The 7,609-nt window shown below is 44.6% G+C and overlaps 1 pseudogene; it reads left to right on the top strand.

Annotated features, from left to right (window-relative positions):
* The first annotated feature begins 3,010 nt into the window (after nt 1–3,010).
* On the top strand, nt 3,011–6,230 carry LOC125522403 (annotated as a pseudogene).
* The last annotated feature ends 1,379 nt before the right edge of the window (nt 6,231–7,609 follow it).

Genomic DNA, 7,609 nt, shown 5'->3' with positions numbered 1-7,609 from the left:
CCGGACGATAGTTAGATGTGTTCTGTATGTCTATTTCCATCATATATATCTGCTGATATCTGTTGTATATTTGAATTGAATTGAACCGAAAACAAATAGAAAAAAGAAAAATAAATCAGATACAAACTATGGCGACGGCCTAGCCGTTGGCATAGGGCTGGCACGAGCTACCGGTGGGCGCCACGTGGCACCTACGCCGACGGCTAAGCCGTCGGCATACTTTTGAAACTACGCTGACGGCCTAGCCGTCGGCATAGGTGTCACATGGCGCCCACTGGTAGCTCGTGGGGCGCCGCTATGCCGACGGCATAGCTGCGCCCCAGGAGCGACCAGGAGCAGCCACGTGGCATATGTATGCCGACAGCTAGGCCGTCGGCGTAGTATGAACCTATGCCGACGGCCAGGCCATCGGCATACAAATGCCACGTGGCTGCTCCTGGTTGGGCAACACTTGACGACGGCGCTTGACGGCGGAAACGTTGCCGACGGCCGCCCCCGTCGGGATAGATGTATGGACGCCGTCGGCATAGGAGCTATGCCGACGACCTTTCTATGCTGACGGCCTCCTGGCTATGCCGACGGATATGTTGCCGACGGCCCTATGCCGACGGGGGCCGTCGACATAGGCCTATCCTGACGGGAATCAGGGCTATGCCGACGGCCAGGGCCATCGGCATAGGGGTCGATTCTGGTAGTGGTTGTTAAGCGGAAAAATACCATAGTTGTTCACCATTTATAATCAATGGAAAGCAACCATATGTAATGCAGCAATCATAATCGTATTTGTTCGTATCCATAGAGAGATATAAAGCAGAAAAATATCAAAGGAAAGCAACCGTATTCAAGATCACAAGACATGGGATTTCGGTCAAGTGGCTTTCAGGCCACCTCCATTGTGCAAAATAATAAGGATTTGGGCTTGACATTTGAGAGAGAGGGAGAAAAGGAGAGATTGACCTATAGATCATCGGCAGCCAGTACGACAATGTCCTTGACGCACGTGTTGGTGGCAGCTTGCGCTCTTCCTAGCCAGTAGCTCAACAGGTAAGCAAGCCATGACTTTGTCCGCTGCAAGCCAAGAAGGAAAGAGCAGCGGTCACACACACACACACACAGAGAGGCTTTGTAATGGTTATTGATTAGAGTTATTTCTAATTAGGCAAAACACTGAACCAGTCTAGATTTTTTTTTTTCAAATTTGTACTTTTAAGTGGTTCCACTCATAGAGCCATGTTACACAAGGTGGCTTTTCTTTTGTGCAATATTAAATCAGTGCAAACAAAAATTACATTTCAGTGTGTGTTCTTATCAGCATCTGATGCTTTTTATATTTATCTTCATGCGACAAAAGAGACAACAATTCAGAATTTAGTAACAATAGTAAACAGACAAGTATCATTTATTCATATCAAGAAAGGGTATCGTCCATGATTATTATTCTGCCTAGTTGTTCTACATGAAAGATGCAGTGCGAAATAAAAACACTTGAAGAAAAAAGCATACCTGACTCCGAATGTTTTGGATATTGGAAGCAACATCATATGAAGCGGTGAGGTTGCAGCGAGATAACCCATCACAATAGATAGATTTCTAGACCAAACATACCTAATCTACTCTCCGCATATTGTGGCATCTCAAGATGCTAGCAGTGCATTGCTCTATAATTGAATGTCAAGAAGACGAAACAGCCTGTGCAGAAGTTAACCAAAACAGATCAGCAGACATCTCAAGATGCAGGAGTGCATTTCTAAGTGAAACATAAAATGGATATCAAGCAGAACAGAGGTAAAAAAATGACATCACAAATCTATCAGGAGGCAAAGCAATCCAGTCCGTGAAGGGTTAACCAAACCACATCAGTAAACTGAACTTGTTAGCTTTGTAGTAGATTGTTTAAGAAAATGGATGACTGCATTGAGTGCTCTCGTCCTGAGTTTTATACATCTGCCTGCGAAAAGACGAGAATGGGGGAGGTCGGCGGCAGCAGCGGCAGGGGTGGAGGGGATCGAGAGAGGAGGAGGAAGGAGCGGCGGGCCTTGTTGAGTGCTCTCGTCCTGAGTTTTATACGTCTGCCTACGAAAAGACGAGAATGCCCTCGATGGGGCATGGGAATTACAGGCGGTGGCACGAGTTTGAGCAGACTATTCATTGTAGCAGTGTTTTTATTGATCGGACGGCTCGGATCGTCTCACCCGAAGATCCGACGGCTCGGATCGTCTCACCCGAAGATCCGACGGCTCGGATCGTCTCACCCGAAAATCCGACGGCCCGGATGCGTTTGGAAGCGCTATCCAACGGCCCAGATCCAGACGCCCTGAGGAGGCTTCATTTTGCTCCACACTCTAACTATGGGATTCCCAAAATTTCTGAGAGACCTTCGATTTCATCAGAGGAGAGAGATGCATTATTTTTAGGGGTAATTTTCTCAGTAATTTTGCTCTAGCTCTTTCATTCGCTGGAGTAGGAGATAGAGTATATATATGTGAAGTATACAGATACAGACTGTACCGTGTTGCGTGGTCGGCAATAATTTTCAGAGCAATGATAAGATGATATGAAACTGACCCGTGCCGTGTAAGAACCTGCCTGGAAACTTCCTGCTGCCTTCAAGGTCAAGCATACCGCGTAGTACTGTCCTAGTATATACTATCATGCATGTTGTTATTCCGATAACCTTGTCGTATGTAAAGCAAACCAGTGGGTACCAACCAGAGTGGTTACGCAAGAGACATGAGTCATCCAATCTGAAATTGGGCAAAGTCTTGTTCAGCTTATATTAGTTCATGAGTCATTATGCTTTTTGTTTTTTCGTTAGTACTAGTATACACTATACAGGCATGATGGGATCCATTTGGCCTTATTATAAAGCACACCAGTGGAAAACAAAGCATTAGTTCAAGCATCTCTCTCAACTGCTACTTGTTTATGGGTCTTAGCTGTCACCGGGTGCATTACCAGGAGTTATGTACATACAGATCCTGCAGCAAAGCTATCTAGCCTTCTATCCCCTCTCTGAAAGTTTGCAATGGCGGATCCAGTGCATTGGTGCTGTTGTGGGATGGGGCGTATCCGCAATAGGCTGGCTCACCTCGCCCATCATTTCAAGGGTCCTCAACAAAGGTTTCGCTCACCTCGACTTTGATGCAACGGAGAAACTGAGGATACTTGATTTGCAAGTTTTACAACTGCAGCGGGTGATGGACGTAGTCGATGAGAGCACTTACAGGGTTCGCTTGGAGCCACTTCTAAACAAGCTTCGATCTGCTCTCTACGAAGCCGAAGACATCTTGGATGCTGTTGAATATCAGCGTCTCGAGAAGCAGATCCAAGCTGGCAAGTCAGCCGGCAGCATGCTGCATGCCTCAACGTAAGAGGAATTGGCTGAAGAAGAATCTTAGGTCTGCCATGCCAAGCTGCCTACTGAAAGATAAGGTATATATTTCCCTGCCCTCATACTTGGATGTGTTCTGATTTATGGCAGGCCTTCTCATCTTTTGTGCCTCTTCAGAATATATGACTATAGCTGCCCAATCGGAATGTACTCTCACTTGTTTGCCACAATTATCTAGAGACTAGATGTTAAGATCTTAGACGCAGTAACAGATACTACACAGGTTGTCAGGAAAAATAGGATTATTTTCTTTGGAGCAAAATAAATCAAGAGTTTATATAGTATTTTCTTAAGAGTAATTAGTCCAAGGAATAATCAAAGACTAGCTAGCACCGTCTTCCACAAGTTCCTCTTCCCTGTGTAGCCCTGACAGTGACAGCACAACTTTTGGTGTTTGGTCCTTTTCCGACGGGACAATAATGCCTCTCGGTGCACCCTTCTTCATGCATGATGCACGATCTGTGTCACTCGCAGAGCCTGGGGTCTCTATCCATTCTAAAAAGTAAAAACTCTCCTTCATACGGCGGTGTAGAGTAGCACCACCATCAACATGGCTGGCCGCTCGGAGTTGGGGCCACTTGTTCCTTCTTTTACTAAAATTTTCTTTCCTCTCCCCAAGCCCAATCTAGAGGAGCATGAGAAGCAACAGCGGTACGAAGGGAACAGTTTATTTGCCAAAATCAGTTAGATATATGTCCAGTCCGAGTATTACTAGTTTGAGTTAGTTTCCATGTATGTGTGTGGGCTTGTGCTACTCCGTTTAGAAATGTTTTGCCTGTATGATATTTAGGAGTTGGTATTGGAGTAGAATTTGAGTCGGCATAGACAATAACCAGAAAAGATACGAAAAGCGATAAGAGGAAAATACGTGCCACTAATTTCGAGTTTCTGCATTCGTGTGCTAACAAGTGCTATTTGTTTTTTGCAGGAGAGTGGTATGTCAAAAGTGGAATTGAAGAAGAGCCTAGAGAAGATAGAAAGTGCTGTAAATGATGCATGTGAAGTTTTCAAACAACTGAACTTGCCAGGTGGACGTAATGATGATGGGAGGCGAGCTGTTGCTACCAATTCACGCCGTGCAGTCACTACAGCAGCCCCTGCGATAGGAGTAATTGGCCGGGATCAGGATCGTGACAAGATCATCGCAATGCTTCATGAGAAGGAAGACCATTGTCAAGCAAATACTATCAGTGATACATGCTATTCTGTAATTGGCATTCATGGCGTGGCTGGGTCAGGGAAATCAACACTTGCACAGTGTGTTTATGATCATGAGAAAAAGTGTTGGAAAGAGAAAATGGAAGGACATTTCGATATTGTCATGTGGATTCATGTTTCTCAGAAATTTGATTTGGATTCCATTTTCAGGGAGATGTTTGAGGGGGCTACAGGGGAAGAATGCCCGAAATTCAATAGTCCCAACGTCCTAAAAGAAAATCTGGAGGAGAAACTGCATGGGAAACGGATTTTGGTGGTACTGGATGATGTCTGGTATAACATTAGGAATACGGGAGACCATGAAGAACTACGACAGTTAATTTCTCCGCTGGATGTTGGAAAGGCAGGAAGCAAAATCTTGGTGACTAGTCGAACTGAAGCTGCATTAGTAACCCTGGGTGCTGTAAAAGAGAGATGTATCCCAATATCAAACCTGGATGATAAAGAGTTCCTCAAAATGTTCATGCATTATGCACTTCGAGATGCAAGGGTAAATGACCATGATCGAAAAATATTTGAAATGATTGGAGAGGATATTGCAAAAAAGCTGAAGGGATCACCTCTAGCAGCCAGAACAGTGGGTTCACGGCTCCGTGAGATACAAACTGTTGAGTTTTGGAGGAGTCAGAACGATCGGGACCTTATGAACGACACGATGGGAGCTCTATGGTGGAGCTACCAGTATCTTGATGAGCAGGTCAGGCGATGCTTCGCTTACTGCAGTATTTTTCCCAGGCGGCATAAGTTGAGACGTGATGAGCTAGTAAAGTTGTGGGTGGCAGAAGGGTTTATAAAGACTAGTAAGCCTGAAGAGGAAATGGAAGATGTTGCTAAAAATTATTTGATGAATTACTGTCGGCCTCATTTCTGCAAAAGGTTGAACTTGGAGATGAACATGAGGTTGATTACTTTACTATTCATGACCTGCTGTGTGATTTAGCGGAGGAGATTGCTGGACGAGATTGCTTCAGGATTGAGAAAGGCTTCATAGGAGAAGTTCCTCAAGATGTTCGCTATCTTTTTGTTGGGACCTATGACACAAAAATCCTTGCTGAAAAGATATCCGGATTGCAAAAATTACGCACTCTCATCATCGGCGACATGATACATATTGAGTCAAGTACTGCGTGCAAAGTCCTTGCGAGTATGTTCACTAAGTTAACCGAATTGCGGAAATTGCGGGTACTGAAGATAGATTTTGTTGGACTAGCTGACGCTAGGTTCTCATTCCCGGATTCTATTGGTCAGTTCAAGCATCTACAATATTTTGCTTTTGTGGTGACTGCATTTGTCGGGCTAACTTTACCGGGCGCCTTCAAGAACCAAACTTTACCGGGCGCCGGCGGACGGGCGGACGGCAGGTACGCGAGGAGAGCGAGATACGTACGGACGGCGGCGCGGGACGACGACGGACGGCGGCGTGCGGCGTTCGGGGCGGCGGCGGGGACGACGACGACGACGACGGGCGACGGGCGGCGACGACGGGAGCGGCGCGCAAGAGGTTGACGAAAGAAGTGGGGAGATGTAACTGAAATTTCGTAAGTGCTGTATATATAAGATGAGCCTTTAGTACCGGTTGGAGCCACCAACCGATACTAAAGGCCAGGCCAAGAGGCGGGAAGAGCAGGCCTTTAGTACCGGTTGGTGACTTCAACCGGTACTAAAGGGTGGTCTTTAGTACCGGTTGGAGTCACCAACCGGTACTAAAGGCCTTGCGCTGCCACCCCAAAGTTTAGTCCCACCTCGCTGGGCGAAGGGCAGCCGCACTGGTTTATAAACCCAGGCGCGGCTGCCTCTTTGAACTACTCTATATAGCAGGCTTGTGGGCCTAATTTCTGCGCGCTGCCCTGTGAGTCTGCTGGGCCTTTAGGGCCTGTAATTGCACGCCCGTGGCGTAGTAGGCCCACAGGGCAGCGCCCCAATTTTTTTATATATTTTCTTTTCTTTTCTGCTTTATTTTCTTCTATTTATTTCTGCATAGTTTTTTGTATAGTTTTTTCTTTTCTGTTATATTTATTTGTGAGTAGTTTTTCATCTAGTTTGCCAAAATTAAACATTTTCAGAGTTCATTTTGTACTGATTTCCAATTTCACGGTCATTTTGAGAACGATTGAAAAATAGCAAATATTTTTTTTCTTTTCTGCTTTATTTTTTCTTCTATTTATTTCTGAGTAGTTTTTTCTTTTCTGCTATATTTATTTTCTTCTATTTATTTCGGAGTAGTTTTTTTATATAGTTTTTTTCTTTTCAGCTATAGTTTTTTTTTCTTTTCTGCTATTTTTTCTTTTCTGCAAAACTTGATGGTCAAAGTCTGGAGTTATAACCAAAGTTTAAAAAAAAGAAATGCCGACGTGTAGTGTAATAAGTCCGGAGTTGTAATAAGTTATTAAAAATAAAAAAGAGGTGCAATGCTTGTTAATTTGCTTCAAGCCTTTCGGAATAGTGTAAACTGTACTGCGCGTAGCTCCGTGCAATCTACCATATTCCGGAAGGCTTGAATCTAAGCAACGTGAGCATTGAGCCTCTTCTTCATCGTCTCTGCACTCAGGGCTTATAAACCGCTCCTAGTCCCTCTCTGTTGGCGAGGTGGGACTAAAAAACAGCTTACAAACCCGGTGGTGCTGGTCACCCTTTAGTACCGGTTGGAGCCACCAACCGGTACTAAAGGTGGTGCTATGCCTGCACAAAATTTAGTGTCATTTAGTTCAAAACAAATCATTGAATGCATGAAAAATAGCAAATGAAGGCAGAAATGGTTGAAAGTTGATGGCGTCGGTTTGAATGGTGCATACTGAATGCACAAAAATTCTGGAGTTGTAATAAGTTTAAAAAAATGAAATGCCTTTGTAACAGATGAGTTTAATTTCGTCAGAGACCTGAATACTTCGAAAGAGATTGTCCAGTTTGTAAACGAAGTGCATACAGTTTTTGCCGTAACCATCTCTACTTTTTTGAACAATCTATGTGGGTGAAATGATGATACCATGCCAAGTTTCAACT

Source organism: Triticum urartu, chromosome 7 (genome assembly GCF_003073215.2).
Source record: "Triticum urartu cultivar G1812 chromosome 7, Tu2.1, whole genome shotgun sequence".
NCBI classification, from domain to species: Eukaryota; Viridiplantae; Streptophyta; class Magnoliopsida; order Poales; family Poaceae; genus Triticum; species Triticum urartu.
This window is presented reverse-complemented; position numbering and strand designations above follow the sequence as displayed.